A 23980-nucleotide genomic window follows, 5' to 3' on the forward strand; every position below is an offset into this window, starting at 1 on the left:
AACAAAATTCAAAGAATTTGGGGGACCCTTGTATGTGCTGGACAATGTGCTAGAAAACACTGGTCTCTGTGACCCTTGCGGCAAGAACCAAGATGAACATCTGCAGCCTAGCCAAAATTGTGCTTAATCTGGGTGAGGGACACACACTGGTGGGGTCTGGAAACTCCTATTGCCTGCCTCCCTGTGAAGAACTGTCCAGTGTCTGCTGTGTCACCTTCCAGAGACAGAGAAGGAGAGAGAAGACCTTGGTCAGAGAGCGGTGTGGCCGGTGGAGGCCACAGGCCTGGCGCGTCCTGCTCAGGTGCTCAAATGTGTGCTCAGCAGCCATACCAGGCCCCAGAGAGCCAGCAGAAATGGCTGGAATTGGAAAACTGGTCTTTGACATTTTGAGAGCAACTGGCTAATGAATTTGAATAAATTTTGATTACTTTAATAAAGCAGTTTCTACAGAATGCATTTTCAGGGCAGAAGGAAGGAGCGAAGGGCCTTGCAACCAATCCAGTCCACTGCATAATTTATTTTGTACACTATAGAGCACCTTAGACATCATAGGAGTTATCTACCATGCTTTTGTCGTGGTAGGGGAAGCAGGTATGAAAGGGAGACTTTTATTCTTTTTGGGTTAGTCATAGCCACCTTTAAAGGATCTAAGTTTATTAAAAAAACCCAAGTCAGGGGACTTTCCTGGGGATGCAGTCGATAAGAATCCACCTGCCAGTGCAGGGGACACAGGTTTGATCCTTGGTTTGGGATGGTTCCACATGCTGAGGAGCCACTAAGCCTGTGCGCCGCAACTGCTGAAGCCCACGAGCCTAGAGCCTACGCTCCACAACAAGAGAAGCCATAGCAATGAGAAGCCTATGTTTCCCAATGAATCGTAGCCCTTGTTTGCCACAACTAGACAAAGCCAGTGCAAAGCTACAAAGACCCAGTGCAGCCAAAAAATAAAAAGTGAAACAAGTCAGAGTCTTACAACCCAAAGATGAACCTTTGGTTCCTAATTTGTAAATATACCCTTCTAGTCTTCTTTTCCTCAATAATTTTATTTAAAAAAGCAAGAAAGGGAATATAAAAGGAAACAATTTAGGGTTAAGAAGTGTCCGGGGGAAGGAGAAGCCCTCGAGGGACCAGAGGGTTTTGTGATGTTCGGTAAAGTGGGTCGTTTGTAGTCAGGTGGACAGGGAGGCCTGGCGTGCTGTGATTCATGGGGTCGCGGAGAGTCGGACAAGACTGAGCGACTGAACTGGACTGAACTGAACTGAACTGAACTGAAAGGCAGGTTAGGACTGCACCCTTGGTCCTTTGACCTGTAACGTTGGCAGCTACTGGGAGTCTCTGCGCTTCCGTCTCTTCATCTTCAAGGTAGAAATCAGGGCATCCCCTTGTCAGGACCTGGGTGGAGGGAGGTGTGCTGTAGGAAGCACTAGGCAAGGACCCCAGCAGAGGCTGTCCTGCTGCTGCTGGGCGCCTGGGTGCTCTGGGCCACACGGAAGGGTGTGCTGGGTTTGATGGAGGGCCTGCGATCAAGTCATTGCCCAGCAAGGATGATGGACTGTTTGCATGAACATGTGTAGACACACACACACACACACACACATACACAGACACACACACAGACACACACAGACACACAGATAGATGCAGAGTGGAGCTGGGACACAGCTAAGCAGGATGGAGGAGCCGCCGAGGGGCCAGGAAGCCTTCAAAAGGCCATGAGGGCTTTGGAGCCAGCACAGTGCGTGGCCCTCTGTTGGCTGCTCCACTGTTTGCCGAGGCATCCAAACCTTTCTGTCCTGCACTCCTCCTTCTAGAAGTTCCTGCGAGAGGAGACTTCACACTGTCACATATCCCCCAGGTCAGCCAGATGCCGAACTGCAGCAAGCAGTGTTGTTCCCTTAGCACAGCCATCAGCTCTGGGTGGACCATCAGCTGCAAAGGCCCCGTGCAGCTCTGAGAAAGCTCCTGCAGTATAGGAATTGGGTATGTGGTAGGGCCGAGCGCCCTGGCCCAGGCAGATGTTGGGAACAAAACGGTAGCCTCACCTGGAGCAGACCAGAGAGTGTTCTGGGCACAGTGTTCATGGCTCCCGGGGGCCCTGGTGCTGGAGAGGAGACGTTGGGCCTAAAGACTTGTCTGAGCTGAAGTTGTGCCAGCATCCCCTGAGAGGCTGGCTCCCTTGGGATGTGCTTCTTCATCCCATTTGCCTTTTTAAAATAGTTTATTTATTATTATTTTTGGCTTCAATGGGTCTTTGTTGCTGCACATGGGCTTTCTCTGATGGTGGGGGCTACTCTAGTTGGGGTGCTCGGGCTTCTCATTGTGGCAGCTCTCTTGTTGCACAGCACAGGGTCCAGGCACACAGACTCCAGTAGTTGCAGCCCAGGGGCTCGTTAGCTGTGGTTTGAGGCCCTAGAGTACGCAGGCGTCAGTAGCTGTGGCTCACAGGCTCTAGGGCATGGGTTCAGTGGTTGTGGCACGTGGACTTACTTGCTCTGAGGCGTGTGGGACATTCCAGGACCAGGGACTGAGCCTGTGTCCCCTGCATTGGCAGGCAGATTCTTATCAACTGTATCACCAGTGAAGTCCCCCCATTGGCATTTTTGGAAGCCTACACTTGGGGTTGCTGCCATCATCACCTCCCCTTTAATCTGGGCTGGCTTGTGGTGGCTCAGACCAACTGAGAGCAGAAAGTTCAGCCTGGTGAGAGCTAGAGAGAGTTCACAGGTGATAGGGGCCCCGTGCTCTCCCCTGCCAGGTGCTGGTTCTTCCACCATGACACACTTGCGGGCGCCGTGGGGGGATGCACCCAGTGCTAGCCCAAGAGCAGGACCTTCTGCAGTTCTGATGCTGCTGCCCAGTTTGTAAGCTGAGAAATGAGGAGACGAGGTGAGATCTGTATCGCCCACCCTGGAGCCTATGTGCCACAAAGCCATCCTTTATTCCACCCTAAATTGTAAAAGTGTGGCAGTGGGGGTTTAAAATTTTAAAAAAGTCTGGACAGGTGTGTTCAAAAGGTGAGCTGTGAGAGTGGACTCTACCACATCTTAGGGAGCCGAGTTGCTGGCATGAAGTTGTGGGAGTTGCTCTGATGAAGGCCAGGAGCATCCAGTTCCACTTGGCCACCTTCCTGCAGGGCTTTGGTAGTCCCAGCTGCAGTTGTCAGGGGTTCCACAGTACAAGAGCATGAGTGTGTGTGTGAGCCTATGAGTGTGTGTGAGCGTGTGCCTGTGGATCTGAGTGTACCTGTGAGTGTGGGTTGGGGGGAGGGTGCAAGGGGCACCAGGCACCCAGGGCAAGCCCACCCCATGTTCTTGGTGTGGACACTCGCCTCTGTGGCTGGCATGGGGTTGGCTTGGGCACAGGTCTTGAGCTCGTGCTCTGAGGATGCAGCTGTTCTGTGTTAGGGGCAAGGTGGCCCAGGTGGAAGACAGGTTCCTACCCTAGAAGGTGCCTGTTCAGACATCAGTCAAGGACAGCAGGGTGCAGGCAGTGACTGCCTGGCTGAGAGGGCAGGGGTGCGCCAGCCCTGGGAGCAGGAACCCTGATGCCATTGGACCCAGCTGTGGGTGCATCCTCAGGTCAGGGAAGACTTCAGGAGCAGGTGCCTGCAGGAGGCGGTGCTGCTGGGGACAGAGGGGACACAAAGACTGGAGGCAGGTTGGATAGACTCTGGGGCCTTAAAGACCCCGCCCTTCTCCTGGGGTCCCAGCAGGGGCCAAGGGCAGATGTGCACGACGACTGGGTGGATCAGCACTGGGGGCTGGCAGAACTGGAGGAGGTGCCCTGTGCCTGGAGCCAGAATCAGAACAGTGGTGGGTGGGAGGAGAGGACTGAAGAGACTGAAAAACTGGAAGACACCTCTTCAGCAACTGGTGACTGAGTGGACGCGGTGGCTGGAGCAGAGCCCAAGATGCCAGTAGAGGCTGACACCAGGGATGAAGAAAGGGTGTGCATGGGCCCCCCAGGGCAGTGTGGGTCCTTCTCGCCCCCTGAGCACCTCCAGAGCTGTGAGTGGATGGAGCGTAGGTACTCACTGGTCCTGTGTGTGTCCGATGTGGGCTGAGTGTGCCAGAGGGCAAGCTGGAAGATGGGGGTGGCGGGTGCACAGCCTGGCCTTTGCCAGAAGCAGGATGCCCTCTGCCTGGGCCCTGTGTGCGCTCAGCTGCACAATGACCCTCTGAATAGCTGGGTGGAATTCCCCGCCTTTGGTGCCGGCCCCTCAGGACCAGCAGTGAACTGGGTGGATTTCTCCCAAGGGGAGCTCACCTCAGTCCATCTCTGGAGCAGGGAGCTGCTGATGGAAATGAGAAAGCCCCAGGAATGCTTGGCTTCTTCCTTAACAGCAGGGAGACCGCAGGTTGTTCTTGACAGACTTTTCCTGGATGCCTCCTGTGTGTCAGTTTCTTGTAGGAAAGGTTTCCTGACTGCCCAGGTGAATTGCAGAGACACTGGGAGGTCTGTGAAGGCTCTGGCAGCCCTGCTCTGGTGGGAGGCTCTGCAGTGCACTGCCCCAGCACTGCTCGCTGGAGCTGTTTTTCACCCCTGGGGAACCACTGTTCTGAAAGCAGACCTGCCGGGAACTTCAGGTCTGGGACAATCTGGGCAGGCTTCGGTACCCAGATCTCCTGTGTCTGCTTCTGGAAGTTCCAAGGGAGGGGTGCTGAGTAGAGTCTCTGTGGGGAGCTCCCACGCTCTCTCTGGTCCTTCTGGAGGCCCCAGGGCAGAATCCCTTTCCTCATCCTTTCCACTCAGGAGGCTCAGGCAACCCTGAGCTTGCAGCCTTTCCCCCATCTTCACAGCTCATCACCCTGACCTCTGCTTCTGTCACCACGTCACCTTCCCTCTGACTCCTGCTGTGTCCTTCTGATAGGGACCCTGTGGTTACACCAGGCTACCTCCATAATCGGAATAGTTTTCCCATCTCAATCCCATCTTTACCACATTGACACAGTCCCTTTGTCCACAGAAGGTAACCTTCTCAGGTTCTGGGGATTAGGGCCATTATGTTGCTTCCCACAATGGTTGTTATTGTTGAAGTCCTCCTCCCCAGGGTGGGATGGTCAGGGCACTATCCTGACTGCGCGGATACCGGCCTCGTGGGAGGTGGGGAAGGACAGAAGTTGGTGCGTTGACGAAGGAGTCCAGAGGGAGGGTGGGCTGTACCCCATTCTCTTCTTCCACCCCAGATGCCATTCAGACCCTGTCTCCCTCTGCTCCAACCCTCCACGGGCTCCCATCTCTCTCAGAAGGTCCCCAGGGCCTGGCTCATGCCTGCCTTTGTCCCACGTGTGGTTTCCTGAACATCCCAAGGACACTCCTGCCCAGGGCGTTTGCACATGTGGCTCCCTCTGCTGGAGACACCCGCGCCCAGACCTCCTGTGCACCTTTCCAGTTCATGTTTATGTGATGGAGGGCCCTAGTTCCTACCCCTCTGTTACTCTACTTGATGTCTCTTCTTGACATTTTGGTGCAACTGATATACATTTATTTGGTGGCTTGTTTTGCTTCTGTCACCCCACGGGCAGGTGAGCTGCCAAGAATGGGGACTTTGTGTTCCCAGTGCCTGAAGCGGTGCAAGGCTTGGTAAACAGCACATGAATGAATGTCATACACTTTGGGGCAAAACTCCCAGAACAGGAGGTCCAACATCAGCGAGGTGGAAAAGAAGCTTCTGGATTGGGATTCTGGCTTCAAGTTGTTGGGCCGCTTTCCTCCTGTCTCAAGCTCAGAGCTTCCTGAGCTCCTGGAAAGGCGCCATGTGAGGGCTCCTTTGAGGGCTGTGGCCACCCCCGGAAGTAGAAGAGGCTTTACGAAAATCCAGGTGGCATCAGCGCGTCCAAGGCAGGGCTCTTCAGGCATCCGAAACTTCTTACGGACAGATGTTGAAGGAGAAAAGATGCTTCGTAAATATGCTCTCTCAGACTGAAATTGAATTCTATGTTTTCCTGAGCGCATGGGAATTGACACTACCATTAGTCTGTAATTTGTTTCTCAAAATTTTTCTATTTTGAGAGATTAAGCAGGAGGAAAAGAGGATGAAGAACAAAAGCGGGGGGCCAGGAGGAAATGAGGACACTCCAAAGGCAGACAGAGTGGGAGGGGGCGCGGGACGGCGGGAGGGGAGGAACAGGGGAGGTGTGAGACAGCCTGTAGCCTGCGTGCTCATCTTTTTCTTCCCTCCGGTCGCTGCAGCTTTCTTAGCTGAGAATGACTGTGTGGAGCCTGATGAAAGCAAGGTGTGTGCAGCTGCATTGGAAGCCAGGGTGTCTCTTGGTGAGGCATGGAGTCCCAGGCTTCCGCGGGCACTCAGGGTGCAGTGATCAGCCTGACTCGGCCGGCACCTTCAGCCTCCAGGAGGTTAGACAGAGCATCCTTCCCACCAGACTCTGCTGAAACAAAAGTGGATTTTCAGGAATCCCTGGTGCCTTCTGAGTTGGGGGATGCTTGTTAGAGAGGCATTTCTGGGCCCTCTGTGAGCACACACACCACAGCTCTTCAAATGAATGGAGGGTGGTGGGTCCTTGGGGCACTGGGGCCTGGCTTTCCAGGTGAGTATGGACACACCCAGGTGTGAAGGCTCCCACATTTTGTCACAGAATTTGATCCACTAATTTCAAACAACCTTAGAATCAATGCCATAAAAGAAAATCATCAGGATCAATTGGAGCTGGTGCCTGCTTATGGATGGGTGATACATTCCCAGCTGAGGGAGGTGGAAATGAACCTTGAGGGGTGTATTTGAGTTGAGTGATGTCTGGGAAAAGCAAGTGCAAAACCCTGAGGCCTGAGCATGGTCCTGGCTTGTTTGAGGAGCATCGGGCAATCCAGAGGGGATGAAGGCTAGGGAGAACAGAGGGTGTGCTTAGAGGCCGTACCTTTGTGGACTTTGTCATTTCTCTGAGTGAAGTGGTCTGACTTGCACTGTAGGAGGATCCCTCTGGCTGCCGCTTTGTGGGGAGGCTGTAAGGGGTCGGGGTTTAAGTGTGGAAATGTGTTAGGAGGCCTGAGATGAGGGTGGGCTTGGATAGGATGGAGAGCAGACTCAGAGAAGAGGTTGATCTGGGTAGACAGTATTCCAAGGACAGATCCCTCCAGATTTATTGATGGACCGGGTGGTGACTGGGAGAGGAACGTGGCCGTCAAGTCTGATTCCTGGGTTATGCGGAGGACAGCTCAGGTCTGAGAGGTGACAGGCATGGGTGACAAAGCATGTGATGGAGAAGGCATGTCCAGGCTGGGCAGTGATGGTGGGTAAACTGGACCCACTGCAAGCAGGCCTGCCTGAGTCTCTGGAGAGGAGAGCCAGGCCTGTGGTGAGGACCACACTGAGCCCCCATTTCTGGCTGATTTTGGTCCAGAAGTGGGTTATAAGCTGAGAACAAACACCTGACTTTGCCTCCCTCTGACTCTGCCACCTGGGGTGCGGGGTGCAGTTCTCCTGCTTCCTGTCGTGTCAGGACCTTCTATGGCTCTGCTCAAGGAGGTCCCACTGCTCCCTAAAGGCTCAGGCCACGTGAGTTTTAGTTTGTTTCATATTTGTACCATGCCTTTCAGCGGAGATGTTTATTCTTGTAGCCTTTTTTATTATTCTTATTGTGTTGTCATTTTTAGCTTTTTCATTATGTGTTTTACCCCATGATTTCCCAAGGCTTGTATAGATTCTCCAGCATTTCTGTAATAGGCACCTGGAGGGGTAGGACAGGGAAGAGACTGACTGTCTGAGCCTTGAGGCGCAGCTGTTCTCCGGGGTCACTTTTACCTTTCTCTGGGTTGGAACCTTAGTTTCTCTGTTTTTCTTGGTTTTCATTCTCACTTTGTTGGAAAAATCTTCCTAAGAAAGTGAATTTTAGAGTGGATTTTTTTTTTAAGCATTGTGGTTCTAAAAATCTATTTATTTTGCCCTCATATTTTCTGATAGTTTGTCTAGGTACAGATTTGTACAGCTTCATATTTCTACTCAGAACCTCACAGGAACCCTCCACTGCCTTCCGGGATCCTGCGTTTCAAGTGTCTGATGCTGCTGAGATGTTTGAATCTTTCTGGATGATGTATTCTTTTGTCCAGAAGAACTGTATCTTCCTTTGACTCCAGCAGATTTCTCTGTATTACTTTCTGGATTATCTTTCTTCCCTTTATTTTATTTGCTCTACCTTTTTGGAAAGTGAAAGTGAACTTGCTCAGTTGTGACTCTTTGCGACTGCATGGACTGTAGCCTACCAGGCTTCTCTGTCCATGGGGTTTTCCAGGCAAGGGTACTGGTGTGGGTTGCCATTTCCTTCTCCAGGGGATCTTCCCAACCCAGGGATTGAACCTGGGTCTCCCCCATTGCAGGCAGATGCTTTACCTCTGAGCCACCAAGGGACCTAACAGAAGCAGAAGATATTAAGAAGAGGTGGCAAGAATACACAGAAGAACTGTACAGAAAAGATCTTCATGACCCAGATAATCATAATGGTGTGATCACTCACCTAGAGCCAGATATCCTGGAATGTGAAGTCAAGCGGGCCTTAAGAAGCATCACTACAAACAAAGCTAGTGGAGGTGATAGGATTCCAATTGAGCTATTTCAAATCCTAAAAGATGATGCTGTGAAAGTGCTACACTCAATATGCCAGCAAATCTGGAAAACTCAGCAGTGGCCAAAAGGACTGGAAAAGGTCAGTTTTCATTACAATCCCAAAGAAAGGCAATGCAAAAGAATGCTCAAACTACTGCACAATTGCACTCATCTCACACACTAGCAAAATAATGCTCAAAATTCTCCAAGACAGGCTTCAACAGTACATGAATTGTGAACTTCCAGATGTTCAAGCTGGATTTAGAAAAGGCAGAGGAACCAGAGATCAAATTGTCAACATCTGATGGATCATCGAAAAAACAAGAGAGTTCCAGAGAAACATCTACTTTTGCTTTATTGACTATGCCAAAGCCTTTGACTGTGTGGATCACAATAAACTGTGGAAAATTCTGAAAGAGACCAGACCACCTGACCTGCCTCTTGAGAAATCTGTATGCAGGTCAGGAAGCAACAGTTAAAGCTGGACATGGAACAACAGACTGGTTCCAAATAGGAAAAGGAGTCCGTCAAGGCTGTATATTGTCACCCTGCTTATTTAACTTCTATGCAGAGTACATCATGAGAAACGCTGGGCTGGAGGAAGCACAAGCTGGAATCAAGATTGCCGGGAGAAATATCAATAATCTAAGATATGCAGATGACACCACCTTTATGGCAGAAAGTGAAGAAGAACTAAAGAGCCTCTTGATGAAAGTGAAAGAGGAGAGTGAAAAAGTTGGCTTAAAGCTCAACATTCAGAAAACTAAGATCATGGTATTCTGTCCCATCACTTCATGGGAAATAGATGGGGAAACATTGGAAACAGTGGCTGACTTTATTTTTGGGGGTTCCAAATCACTGCAGATGGTGAATGCAGCCATGAAATTAAAAGACGCTTACTCCTTGGAAGGAAAGTTATGACCAACCTAGACACATATTAAAAAGCAGAGACTTTGTCAACAAAAGTCCGTCTAGTCAAGGCTATGGTTTTTCCAGTGGTCATGTACGGATGTGAGAGTTGGACTATAAAGAAACCTGAGTGCCGAAGAATTGATACTTTTGAAATGTGGTGTTGGAGAAGACTCTTGAGAGAGTCCCTTGGACTGCAAGGAGAATCAACTAGTCCATTCTAAATGAAATCAGTCCTGAATATTCATTGGAGGAACTGATGCTGAAGCGGAAACTCCAATACTTTGGCCACCTGATGGAAAGAACTGAAAAGGGTCATTTGAAAAGACCCTGATGCTGGGAAAGATTGAAGGCAGAAGGAGAAAGAGTGACAGAGGAGGATGACTCTATGGACGTGAGTTTGAGCAAGCTCCGGGAGTTGGTGACGGACAGGGAGGCCTGGCGTGCTGCAGTCCGTGGGCTTGCAAAGAGCCGGACACTACTGAGTGACTGAACTGAACTGAACCTTTTTGGAAAGTTTATTGGTCAGTTGTTGGAATTTCTAAGTTGATCCTCTCTATGATTTATCACTATTTTGCTAATGTTTCTATCTACAATTTCGGAAATTTTTTTGTATTTGTCTTTCTATTAAATTATTTATTTTGGCATAGTGTGTGTAGCATTCAAGAGTATTTTCTTGGTCCCTGATTTTTTTTTTAAATGGCAGACTGTTCTAGGCATTCTGTCCTTATCTTTTCAGATCTCCCCAGAATACTAGTTGGATTTCTCTCTTCTTAAAGTTACATGCGAGCTCTGTTTATTAAATTCCAACTCTTTTGTTTGAGACTGCCTTGCTGTTTCGGTTGGCCTTTCTCTTCTTCTAGGCTTTCTTCATGAGTGGCGGTCCTGGGATCACTCATATTGGAGAATCAGATACATAGAAACCCTGGAAACTCAGGTTTCTGGGAAGTGCAAGTTTATGGTCAGGAATCCTGAAAAGGTGACAGTGGCCATTATTCCGAGTCTTGTAGGAGATGAGGACTGTCGTGGGTGCCAGCCTGACGCCTGGGTTCTCAGCAGCATGTGACACAGCAAGAGCTGGTCTCTCGTCATCTTCCTAAGTCAGACATGTGGAGGCCTGAGGCTGTGTCCTGGTCCTTTTCTCTCCTCTGTCTTCACTCACATTCACTCCAGGGCTTCATCTGAGCTTATAGTTTGGAGACACAAGTGTCCCTCCAGCCTGGAGCTCTCTCCTGAGCCCAGGACTTGGCACCTAACTGCCTGTCTCACCTCCTTTAGGATGTCTAATTGCCATCTCGGGTTTGACCCGCCTCCGTCCTCTTTCTCCCAGCTCCTTACTGCTGGTCAGGGAGAATGCTGTGGATTTCTCTGGACACCGCCTCTTTCTTTCTCCTCTCTCTCTGTCATACTTCACATCCCACCCGTCAGCAAAACCTGTTAGGCTCTTTTCATCCAGAACTCCACATCCTCTCTCTCCTTCACTCCTACCACGTCTACCATCACTACTTACCTGGACTGGAGTAACCTCTTAACTAGCTCTAACAAGTCCCTGCTTCCTTGTTTATGCGGGGACTTCTGAGTGTCTTCTGTGGCCCTCTCTAGCCCCTCAGCTATGTATTTGCTCTGCATGGCCCCAAACTATGGTCAGGACTACATCTTGCTCATAAAGTTTTTCAGCCCTGAGATCCAAGACCCATGGAGATGCCACAGGTCATATTTATTCAGTGAACGGCTGTTGAGTCTTTGATTTCAGATGCTGACTGTCTGCACTGCAGCCATTTTTCCTTTACAAGCACTCCTGTTTTGTTCAGATATCAGCTCTGGCAATGTGCTTAGGAGATGATGGGCCCCCAGGCTGAGAAGTACATCACAGTTGGTTCAAATCAATCACAATAATCCCACTCCTCAGTTCGGGGCTGATTTAGTGGTAATGGGGAGGTGGGGGCCATGTAACTCAGTTCTGGATGGGGGGGGGGGCTGAAGGAGTCAGCTGGGAACTTCTGGGAAAATGTTTTCTTCTCTCATAAAGCCATTGAGGGCTTCCTAGATGGCTCAGTGGTAAAGAGTCTGTCTGCAATGCAGGAGATGTGGTTTTAATCCTTGGGTTGGGAAGATCCCCTGGAGGAGGAAATGGCAACCCACTCCAGTATTCTTGCCTGGGAAATCCCATGGACAGAGGAGCCTGGTGGGGTATGTTCCATGGGGTCGCAAACAAGTGGGACATGACTTAGTGACTAAACAACAACGAAACCATTGAGCCTCACGGGAAGAAGGCTCTTCCTGTCACTGCCTACCTTTCTTCCTGATTTCTCTTACATGAGGGTGTAATGAGCCATTCTGTTCTCATGAGGAGAAGGCCAAGTGCTCAAAGTCCTGATGTGTTGAAGCCACAGAATGGGTCTCTGAACAACTCAATTTAAGACTTCTTGCCCTGAACACAATAAACATTTTAAACTCTGATTATCACTGTTTTGTTTCTTATACCCAGGTGAACTGTAGCTGATCCACTCCAACCCCCATGCCAGATGTGGAAGGGGACTCGGATGTCCCGAGTCAGTCCCTGGATGAGCATAGGAGGCCATGTGGGAGATGGCAGAGAAGAAGGCTTTGCAGAAGCCCTTTCACTCTGCCTTTGTCTCTGAGGGGTGGAGGCAGGGGAGAGACTGGAGGGAAGAGTTTCAGCCTGGCCCGGCCTGGTTGAAAGACTTCAGTGCAAGAGTAGATACTATGTTGTGGCAAGGGGTTCTGTACAGTCATGAGGGTTTGCCTGTTTTCCCAGACTGACAAAAAGCCTGTCACCCAGACGGCCTGTGTTTGGTGGTAATGTGCCCACTGGGGTGTGTCTAGATCAAGGGAAGGGGCTGAGTTTGGTATTTATCATTACAGAGTGATGACCATGGACAGCTATAAAACTCAGAATTGGGAAATCCCAGAGATGAGAAAAATAATTCAGTGGGAGGAGGTGGGCAAAGCTCTCGAGGATTAGGAATGGGAAAGCTCCTTAGAGTTTCCTGAAATGTTGAGGGCTTTAGGTCTTCAGCAGAGCTTGCATGGATCAGGTCAGTCTTCTGTAGACTTAAGCATTAGGGAGACCATAGCTGGTGTGGTACCTGCCCCTGGCATTCCCTTCTATTCACCCAGATTGTTATTAGCTGGTGACAGAGTGGCAGATAGAATAATGCCCCTCCCGCACAAGTCCTCAGTTGAATTCCAGGAGTCTATGAATATGTTCCTTCACGCGGCAAAGGGATTTTTGTGGATGTGGTTAAATGAAGGACTTTGCAATGGAGAGATTATCCTGGATTATCCAGGTGGGTCCAGTCTAATCTTCAGTTCAGTTCAGTTCAGTCGCTCAGTCGTGTGCGACTCTTTGCGACCCCATGAATCACAGCACACCAGGAGTCCTTAAAAAAGTGAAGAGAGAGGAGGAAGGTCAGAGAGACACAATATGAGAAGGACTCAGCTTGCTGTCATTGGTTCAAAGATAGGGGTTTGAGGCTGGTTTGAAGAAGGGGCCAAAAGTCAAGGGATATGGGCAGTCTCTAGAAGTTGTAGCTAGCAAAACAAAACCAAAACCAAATGAAACCAAAAACAAGTGCTTCAGTCCTACAACCACAGGCATCAGATCCTTCTTTGGAGTCTCCAATAAGGAGCCAGACTTGCCAATACCTTGACTTTAGTCCTGTGATACCAGGCCAGGGGGATGTCTGATCTCCAGAACTACAGGATAATGAGTTTGAGTTATTTTAAGCCACTAAAGCTGTGGAGATTTGTTATGGCAGCATATGGTAAAGAATTCTCTCTGTAGTCCCAGGTTGTCCAAACCCTGCACTTTCCAAAGGGCTTCAGGACTTGCACTTGCCCAGATCCTGGGAGATAACTTCTGAGTTCTTCAAATATCCTATCCTGCTAAGAGGAATTATCTGAGGCTTTGGGCCAGTTTATGTCAACAATGCGATTTAAGGCTATCTCAGTCTGCTAGGGCTTATTTAACCATACAAACCACCCAAAGGTTGTGCGGCCCAAACAACTGAAAGGCAACATCTCACATTTTGGAGGCTGGAAGTCCAAGATCAGGATGTTGGCAAGTCTGGTTTCTCCTGAGGCCTCTCTCCTTGACTTACAGACGGCTGCTTTCTCACTGTGTCATCCTGGGATCTCTATGTGTCCCAATTTTCTCTTCTTATAAGGACACTGGTCATATAGGATTAGGGCTCACACTACTAGGCTCATTTTAACCTAATCATATCTTTAAAGTGTATCTTCCAATATAGTCACATTCTAGGTACTGCTGTTAAAATTTCAACACATGAATTTGGGAGGGGACACAATTCAGCCCATGACAATGAGGAATGTCTATCTTTATTTGCCTAGACCCTTGGCAATACTATATGTAGTTCGACTTCTTGGGCAAAGGGACAGGCTGGAAACTGAGTAGCTAATGTCAGCCATGTGGGCTCTCCATGCCTGTCTGACTGGCTTCCATGAACACCCTGGGTGGCCAAACTCCACACATGTGGTCATACATCTTAGCTGGGAGAATTAACTGCTGTGAATGTGACTCCACTGGGAGTGGATACTGGAAACTTGTGACTGGTCTTTCCCAGACTTGTCTTATATAACATTTTTTCTTTGCTGATTTTAATCTATATTTTTTCAATGTGATAAACCACTGCCATATTAATAGCTTTTCAGAGTTCTGTGAGTCCTTATAGTGAGTCAACTGAGGGAAGTCCTGAGAACTCCTCAACAGAAGCAGCAATAGAAAACCAATACATGCTGCAAAGAACGACAAACTCTGAAGGAGGATCAAGCTGGTTAATCAGTTAAGATGTTACCTTCCCTGGAGGCCCTTGATATGGATGTCGGCTAGGCCTTCACTGGCATGAGTGAATGAAGGGGCTGACTAATGGGTTCTGAGCATCAGGGCAGAGTTGACAGGTGTTTCCCTCCTGGTGGAATGCACTATTACATCTTCCAGGACCAGCTAATTTTTCTTTCAGAGAAGTGTGTTCTAAAATCACTCAATTCAACCTGATGCTTTTGAATTGTGGTGCTGGAGAAGACTCTTGAGAGTCCCTTGGGCAGCAAAGACATCAAACCAGTCAATCCTAAAGGAAATCAACCCTGAATATTGATTGGAAGTGCTGATACTGAAGCTGAAGCTCCAATACTTTGGCCACCTGATGAGAAGAGCTGATTCATTGGAAAAGACCCTGATGCTGGGAAAGATTGAGGTTTGGAGGAGAAGGGGATGACAGAAGATGAGATGGTTGGATGGCATCACTGACTCAATGGACATGAGTTTGAGTAAACTCCGGGAGGTAGTAAAGGACAGGGAAGTTTGGTGTGCTGCAGTCCATGGGGTCACAGATTTGGACATGACTGAGCGACTGAACAATAATCCAACTCAGTGAGAAGACCTGGTTCCCTCTTTCTGAGTGCAATGGCATCAAAGTTGTAATCTGTCTAGTTAGTCTCAGAAAGAGAACTAGGGTCTGCAGTCCTGACCCTGCTTCCTCCCAGTAGCTCTTGGGAACATCAGGAGCAGTGCTCTGCCCCAACTAATCCTGTGGGGATGGCCAGGTGAGCTATGTGTGAGTGAGGTGTTTCCTTGCTAGGAGCTCATGCATGGCAGCGGATGCCCCCGGGAGACTCCCCTGTGGCTCCTCAGTGTTGTGCCTTCAGGACTTTTGGCCCTTCCTGCCCTGGGCCTTCTGCTCTGCATGCCTTTTCTCTCCTTCCTTCTTCCTGTCAGCTTCTGAGCCCCACTCTGCTCTGTGTCCAGGAACTGCAGCTCTGATTCATCCCCGACTACAGCACTACTGCATTTGCCACAGGCAAGCAGCCGGGATGTTAAAACAGTTAAGTCAAAATGAACACCCCAAGGTGTCATAGGGTGAAGGAGGTCATTGGATGACACTTTCAGATGCCTATTGGTGGCCTAAGACGCGTCTCGGACAACAGCACTGAGATGGCAGAAACGCGGGGCAGTCCACCTTGAAGAGCCCTGGGGTGTGTGAGCGGGGTGTGGGATTGTAGAGCCGCCTTCCTTGGCAGGAGGGCCAAGAATGAGCCCATGGAAATGTGCCTCTCATTAGGAACACACAGCCCAGCCGACCACACACCAGGCTGCTCTCTCTGAAGGTGGAGAGATGGCTGGACTCATCTCTCTCCTTAACAGCCCTCAGCTCTGCTGAGTAAACACTCGCCTTCCCAGCTGGTGGCCTGCCCCATGAGGTTGTGACCCTGAGGTCCTGGCAGATTCCTCCCCCTCAGGTAGGACCTGCTGGGCTGCTGATTTTCTCGTCCTTTCTCCAACTTCTCTGGTTCTCAGCAAGATAAGGGAGTGCTAGTCAGGCTCTGGAAACGTTACTTGGCATAACTGTCTTTTCCAGTCTTGACAAGGTGGTGCCACCTTTACTGATAATTCTGAGGCTCAGAGAGGCCAGGGCAACCCAACCAGGAGGGACTCTGGTTTTCCTCCTCCAAAGTGCCCTCCCCAAATGTCCTGATCTGGTTTAAGGGGTCCCTGTTGACCCTTCCAGGTCCTGGGAACTGTCCTTGGAGGATAAGAGCTACCTGCTGGGGATCTGGAGGCTGCAGACCTCCCTACCTGGGCTCCCCATTGGTCCTCTCTGGGGGTCTTCTGGGCACTGAGCACCCCTCCATCCATGGGAGTGCTGTGTCACTGGGCCCAGGCACCCAGCCTCCTCTCTGGCTCTGGAGTGGCAGGTAGTAGCTGCACAGGCTCTCTGGGCTCTGGTTCCTGCGCCTGCCCTGGAGAGCATAGCAGGGGGCCCCCTGGTCCCTGCGTCTCCTTTCCCTAACCACCATGTTGGACACTGGGCCACGTGGATCCAGGCAGAAAAGCCCATGTGCTGCCCTCTCAGGCCCCTCTGTGTTCCCCTCCTGTTGTGGTCCTTCCAGGCTTGGGCCCCTGGCTGTTCTTGTGTAAGAGTGGCATCTCTCCCACCTCTGTACCTGAAGCAGTCACCTGTGTTTCATCACAGGCCTCCCAAGCTGAGTGGCATATGACCCCCATCAGTAAGACTCGTGATTCTGTGGGTCAGGAAGCCAGACAGGATACAGTGGGGAGGACATGTCTGGGGTCTCCTTAAGAAGACTTGAAGGCTGGGGCTTTAATCATGTGAAGGCTCAAGTGCTTGGCCTGTGATGCAGGCTCCGAGTGGGGTCTTGGCTAGGGCCGCTAGTGGTCACCTTGGCACGTGGGCTCTCCCAGTGGCTGGTCTGGGCTTCCTCATGGTGTGGTGGCTGGGTTCCCAGGGAACCAGATGGAAGTTGTATTGCCTTTAGTGACCCAGCCTTGGAAATCATGTGGCATCATCTCCCTGCAGTCACAGACCTTCCCAGGTTCAAGGCAATGGAAACACAGACTCTGCCTTCTCAGTGCCAAAGTCACACTAGGGGAAGAGAATGTGAGCTGGGAGAGACTTTGCTGACACTTGAAAATGCAATCGACGACATAAGTTCATGTGTTCATTCATTTGCGTTGTTCAAACTCCTCATGTGTGCTGGATGCTTGCCAGCCACTAGGGGAGCAGAGAAAACACTACAACAGAGTCTTAAACCCGGAAGCATGCAGTCTAGTGGGAAAGACTGAGAGAAAACCGGGCAAAGCTCAAGGTTCACGGGGACTCGCATCACCTCCTCATAGAACGTTGCTAAAAATCCAGCAGTTCCAAAGGCTCTGGTCAGTATGCTTCAGATCCATCATATGGGAGCTGACGAGGGATTTCTACACGCTTCCTCTCTCTCTCTCCTTTGTGCTAGCTGACTATTACACCAGCAGAACCTCAAAGAATGGGCCTAGGCTCTCCTGTAGAAGACCTGACATCTCTCACAGAGCAGGGGAAAGCCGTGATGACCCCTTCTCTCTCTCTCTTCAGCCTGTGCTCGCGTCGAATTCCTTCAGCGCACTTTCATTAGCCTTTGTCAGTGCTGTCAGTGTAAGTCCACACAAGTTACCAGCGGATGCAGATCAGATCTTGCCCGGACCCTCTGGCTAAGAATCCTTAGCAAGACCCTCAGGCTACCTTACCACTCATGCAGCCTACGCACTTCATGGCTCTGGGAATGGATCTGGTCCATGTGAGTCCTTGGGGGAAGCAGAGAGGTCCCTGGGGAGTAGAAGAGTGGATGGTCCCAGAGGAGGAGAGAGGAGGGACCCACAGGAGAGTCCTGCACTCCAGAAGCTTCTGTAGGTGCAGGTGGGTTGGCCTCGGGGTTAGGGAGAGCAGGATCTATGTCCCTGCCCCATGCAGGTGGGGAGGCTCCATTTGCTCTCATCTTGTTGGAGAAATACATCAGGCAGATAGAATAAAGCAAGGATAAGCTGGGCTCCGTGTACTCTGTGAGGTTTTTAAGTACCTTTGGCAATTTGCTGAAGCCTATAGCCCCCCTTCTCAAAATAATGGTTTAAATGCATTTAACAAAAGCCATAGGATTATAGAGAAAGCTAATTATGTTGAAATATAGTTATCAAAACACTTAAAAAGCAAGTTTGAGATTCAGTAGCATATGTGTGTCTTCATTAACACATTTTACAGCAAGCTCTACTGACAAGCAAGTTCCAATGACTACCATAATTTCAAAGTAGTGAGGAGGTGAAGGATATTCTGAGATGTCTGCCACACCTGTGATGTCAGAAAATACCTGAGATCTTTAAAGCGACAGTCACAGAACCGCTAAGCCTACTTGGGTTTGTTGCTCATATTCATCATGGAAGGAAGCACTAATTTCAGCTTCAAGTTAGTGAAAACAAAGATGTGATGCTTTTCCTCCCACATTTGAGGGTTCCTCTGCAATCCTGTCCTGAGCCTCCGGTGATGGCGATGAGGGTGACTCAGTAAACATTTTAGGGCCTGCCCTGCTCCAGCTGCCCCGGGTCCTTCCCGTGGTGGGGATCCCCACAGAACTGTGAGCCTCTCTATTTGGTCTGAACAGAGGCAGAACAGCCCCCAGAGATCCATTTTTCTCCTGTTCTCAGCAGATGCTTCTCAGATTACACTGACATTTGGGGCTTGGGTTTCAGCCACATTTTTAAAATTTTCTCTTCATTTGCACAGAAACCTGAGAAGCCTCTGAGGCCTGATTGCATCATTAATCATTGTGGGAGTTCTGTGCTTGTGGCCCCATGTGGGAAATCTGTTCTTTGTTTCCTTTTTCTACTTGGATTTTTGCTCCCTGCCTCTGAATGAGGATTAGACAAGTCATTGCTTCTCTGTTCTGCGCCTGTTCTCACCAGGTCACCAGGCTCCCCCTTTCCCCTCCCTAATCATCCCAATTTCTCCCCATTCTCAGAAGTGGAGTCCAGCAGTGGTTGAGTCAATTTGCATCCCCTCTGTGGTCCAAAGAAGGGGGAGGGAAACACACACACACACAGTTTCTTTGTTCTTTGCTAAGAGTTGCTTAGCTTACTGCAAAAGTGCTAATTAATTAGGGCAAGATTCAATCATCAGGGAAAATTATACAATGGAGATAAATGGTTTTGAGAAGGAAAATATCAGAATTGCTCTGTATTTTTCCCCTTTTTGTCCACTAAAATTTTTAACGAAGAGGATACGGAGGTGTCTTAGCCTTCAAAAGCTGTTCTGGCTTGACTCCAAAAGGGCTCCTCACCCTGCCTTAGGGATCTCTGCCCACCGGAGCCCAAGGCAAACCAATGCTTCTCTTAGAGAGGAGCAGACCTGCCCTGTGCTCATCTTCCCAAATACACACCTCTGGCCCCATTCCACTCCCAGAGGAGAGGGGGAGGGGCCTTGTCTTCTTGTTAATGATGCCTCCCTCCCCCTCCTCCTGGCCTCTTTGGTCCCAAGACCCTAAAGAAGCAGAGACATCTGGCCAGATGTCCCTGTCCCTTTGTGTGGGTGGTCCTCCATCATGAATAGGAGCACTCTGAGCCCAGTTGGGGTGGGACACTGAGAGGCTCATGGAAACACACAGAGAGACAGACAGACACACACACACACACACCGGCTTCTCTATGAGGCATCCCCTCACTCAGCTTGAATTCTTGAACTGTTGAGTCTGAGGCTTCTGTGTTTAGAATCAGTCTCTGCATTGAGCCTCCTGGGGGCTGGGAGTGGGCATTCCCCACCTTGGATTCATATTTGCATAACTAAAGGAGCCACCCAGAGGTTTTGTTAGGAACAAAGAGGTGGTTGCACCTAGAGGTTAATTCATCTCCCTGTAAAAGCTGACTGTACTGGCAGTTGGTTTTTAGCTCCTGTCTCCCTTGTAAAGAGCGCCCTGATGGGAGAGACAAATGCCTGGGACAAAAGCAGGCAAGGCTCAATGTGTTTCAGGCAAGATCTTCCTTTTGGTCCCTCTGCTTTGGTGGTGAAGAGCCAGTTAGAGCCTAGAGTGGCCCTGAGGTTGTCTGGCTTCTTTGTACAGCAGAACAAAGAACCCCCTCCAGACGGGGCTGATCTTGTCCTGGGCAAACAATCCTGCCTTAGACTTGTCATTTACTTGTCCTTGGGCTAGAGTGTTGCCAGAAGGGGGACCCCTCCCAGGGCCCAAGAATGGGCTCTTACACTCAGAAATGAGTAAAGCAAATTACTTCACTGGGAAAGGGTGCCCTGGTGCAGACCAGCAGGGTAAAGAACCCAGGAGAACTGCTCTGCCATGTGGCTCAAAGTCTCAGGATAGTAGGGGTTAACTTTCCAGGTTGTCTCTGGCCAATTGTCTTGCTTGACCCATATTTGATCTGACTCAGGGTCCTTCCTGGTGGCATGTGCATCTCTCAACCAAGAAGGGTTCCAGTGCAAGGGCTTCTGGGAGGTGGGCAGGGCTGGTGTCTCTTTCCTCTGTGAGCCCCTCCTGAATTCTCCCAGTTAGTTTTTGGCAAAAGCACCATGTTCCTTATTGGGACTTTTTGTTGTGAGAAAACTCATGCAAACAGTCATTATTGTGCCTGGCCAGGGTGGGCGGTTTCCAACCAGTGGCAGGAAGAAGGGAGAAAGTAGAGGAGGAGAGAGAGGAGGGCAGAGGGGGAGGAGGGGAGAAGTGGAGGCAGTTCCTCTTGCTCCTGGGTAGGAAGAATGTCTTCCTGAGTATCACCCTTTATATCTTCCAAAGCCACCTTAACGTCCATTCCAACTGATTTCCGGGGGAAATAGGGATGCATAGAAGGGGCACCTGGTGTGACTTTTTCCTTGAGAGGAAGGCTGAGAACCCACATTCCTATCCTAAGGCCTCAGTGTATCAACCTGAAAAACCAGGTGCTGGGACCCTGATCCCCTCCCAGCTCTGACATTCTGAATGCATTTTCTGTTTCCGGCATTGTGTGGGCGTTGGGAGATCTCTGTGTGTATTGGGAAAGTGGGCTTCGACCAAGACTGCATACATCCAGAGTGCTGCTGAATGGCTGGGAGGAGCAGGCCCCTTTCTGCTCTCTGGCTTCCAAGCATTTCCCTTTTCTGTGGGAATCTGCTTCCCTTCTGCTTTTCCAGGGGATACATTTGCAATTTTCATGTTGCATTCCCAGGGATTTGCTTGGTCTATTAAACAAAATGATTTATTGTAATGGGGATTGTTTGCTGCTTGGCCACTGCAAGATAGACACCTAAGCATGTGCTGTCCTGCAGAGATGGTCACCTCACCAGCCATCCAGATCCCCTCTTCCTGCCCCAGATGAACTGTGCCATGACCAAGACAACGATAGGATCATTCCAAAGTGTGCATTTACCTTGATTTAGGAATGCCCTTGCAGATTTGGGGAGTTAATCTTTCAGGGTCCTGTGTTTTTGCCTTTTCATACCATTCATGAGGCTCTCAAGGCAAGAATACTGAAGTGGTTTTCCATTCCCTTCTCCAGTGGACCACGTTTTGTCAGACCCACCCATCTTGGGTCACCCTACATGGCATAGCTCGTAGTTTCAGTGAGTTAGACAAGGCTGTGGTCCATTTAATCAGATTGGTTAGTTTTCTATGATTGTGGTTTTCAATCAGCCTTCCCTGGAAAATTCTTAAAAGGATAGGAATACCAGACCACCTGACCTGCCTCCTAAGAAATCTGCATGTAGATCAAGAAGCAACAGTTAGAAATGGACATGGAACAACAGACTGGTTCCAAATCAGGAAAGGAGTACGTCAAGGCTGTATATTGTCACCCTGCTTATTTTAACTTATATGCAGAGTAATCATGAGAAATGCTGGGCTGGAAAAAGCACAAGCCGGAATCAAGATTGCCGGGAGAAATATCAGTAACCTCAGATATGCAGGTGATACCACCCTTATGGCAGAAAGTAAAGAAGAACTAAAGATCCTCTTGATGAAATTGAAAGAGGAGAGTGAAAATGTTGGCTTAAAACTCAACATTCAGAAAACTAAGATCATGGTATCTGGTCCCATCAATAAATGGAAAACTGTGGAAACAGTGACGGACTTTACTTTTTTGGGCTCCAAAATCACTGCAGATGGTGACTACAGCCATGAAATTAAAAGACACTTACTCCTTGGAAGAAAAGCTATGACCGACCTAGATAGCATATTAAAAAGCAGAGACATTACTTTGCCAACAAAGGTCCATCTAGTCAAAGCTATGGTTTTTCCAGTGGTCATGTATGGATGTGAGAGTTGGACTATAGAGAAAGCTGAGTGCCAAAGAATTGATACTTTTGAAATGTAGTGTTGGAGAAGACTCTTGAGAGTCACTTGGACTGCAAGGAGATACAACCAGTCCATTCTAAGGGAAATCAGTCCTGAATATTCATTGGAAGGACTGATGCTGAAGCTGAAACTCCAATACTTTGGCCACCTGATGCGAAGAGCTGACTCACTGGAAAAGGCCCTGATGCTGGGAAAGATTGAAGACAGAAGGAGAAGGGGATGACAGAGGATGAGATGGCTAGATTGCATCACCAACTCAATGGACATGGGTTTGAGTAAACTCTGGGAGTTGGTGATGGACAGGAAGACCTGGTGTGCTGCAGTCCATGGGATCACAGAGTCGGACATGACTGAGTGACTGAACTGAACTGAACTGAACTTGTAGATTTGACAAATGGCCAGTGTGTAATTTTGGTTAGTGGAATACATTCTGTCAGAATCTTATATATTTCCTAAGCTTAAACGATTTAATGGAGGCCATTGTGAACTCCGGGAGTTGGTTATGGACAGGGAGGCCTGGCGTGCTGTGATTCATGGGATTGCAAAAAGTCGGACACGACTGAGCCACTGAACTGAACTGAACTGAACTGAGCGTGAATATGCTTGAAACCTCAGTTCAGTTCAGTTCAGTTCAGTTCAGTCGCTCAGTCGTGTCCGACTCTCCACGACCCCATGAATCACAGCACGCCAGGCCTCCCTGTCCATCACCAACTCCCGGAGCTCCATAACTCAGTTTATGTTTTATAGCTAAATGTTGGAAATGAACTAATGTCCCCTCCAAGCTACAGATTTCCTATATCATCCACATTAATTTGTTGGCAATCAAGCTGCCTGCTCTTTGTGGGGAAGGGGTTACCCTGAGCTCTGTTAGAGCCTCTGGATACCGTGAGCCCTTGAGACTGTGCAGCAGACCACAGTGGGAGAGAGGCTGGGATGAGGAGGACAGCATTCAGCCTTTTGAGGCCCCCCTCACAGGCCAATGCAGGAGACCCTGGTTCGATTCCTGGGTCTGGAAGATCCCCTGGAGAAGGGATAGGCTACCCATTTCAGTATTCTTGGGCTTCCATTGTGGCTCAGCTGGGAAAGAATCTGCCTGTAATGCGGGAAACTGGGGTTTGATCCCTGGGTTGGGAAGATCCTCTGGAGACGGGAAAGGCTACCCATTCCAGTATTCTGGCCTGGAGAATTCCATGGACTATATAGTCCATGGGGTTGCAAAGAGTCGCACACAACTGAGCAACTTTCACTTTCACTTTCTCTTGCAGGCCAATGTCATTTCTTAAACTCTACTTATAACTCAAGTGCACATATAGAGCAAGATGGAAAGCTTCCCCCAGAACTGGATGGTTCTTGCAGAAAGGACTGGCTGTTTCTCAAACCGCTGCCATTGGCAAGGATCTGACCAAGCAGAATTGTGCCCTGACCACTGGATGTTGAAGGGAGTTCGGCAGCTGGCAAGGCCACACCCAGCTGCCACCTTGAAGCATCCATATGTGAGTCATCTGAAGACCTTGGCTAAAGATGAGAAGGAGACAGCCCCATATGACCAGCCTCCACATCCCTGGAGTGAGAAAACTCTCTGGGTGTGGGAGGCTGGGTTCTACTCCAATGGTGTGTCCTTGCCTCCCCACACAATCCTGGAGCACAGTGACATGGACTGTTTTCATCCTGCCCAGTTGGATAGGGAGATTGTCTGGAGGCTTTGAATCTAATTTTACGATTTGAGCTACGACAATAGCTGGCGCATGGTTGGCACTTCCTAGATGTTTAATAAATAATAATAATTATCCTAATGATAGACCTTTGCTTGCTGACAGCCTGCATTGCTTCCTCCCACGGGCTGCCAGCTCCTACTGGGGATTCTATCCTCTAATCCCA

This window comes from Moschus berezovskii, chromosome 2, assembly GCF_049115385.1.
Source record: "Moschus berezovskii isolate FMDL1 chromosome 2, NW_MosBer_1.0, whole genome shotgun sequence".
Taxonomy (NCBI): domain Eukaryota; kingdom Metazoa; phylum Chordata; class Mammalia; order Artiodactyla; family Moschidae; genus Moschus; species Moschus berezovskii.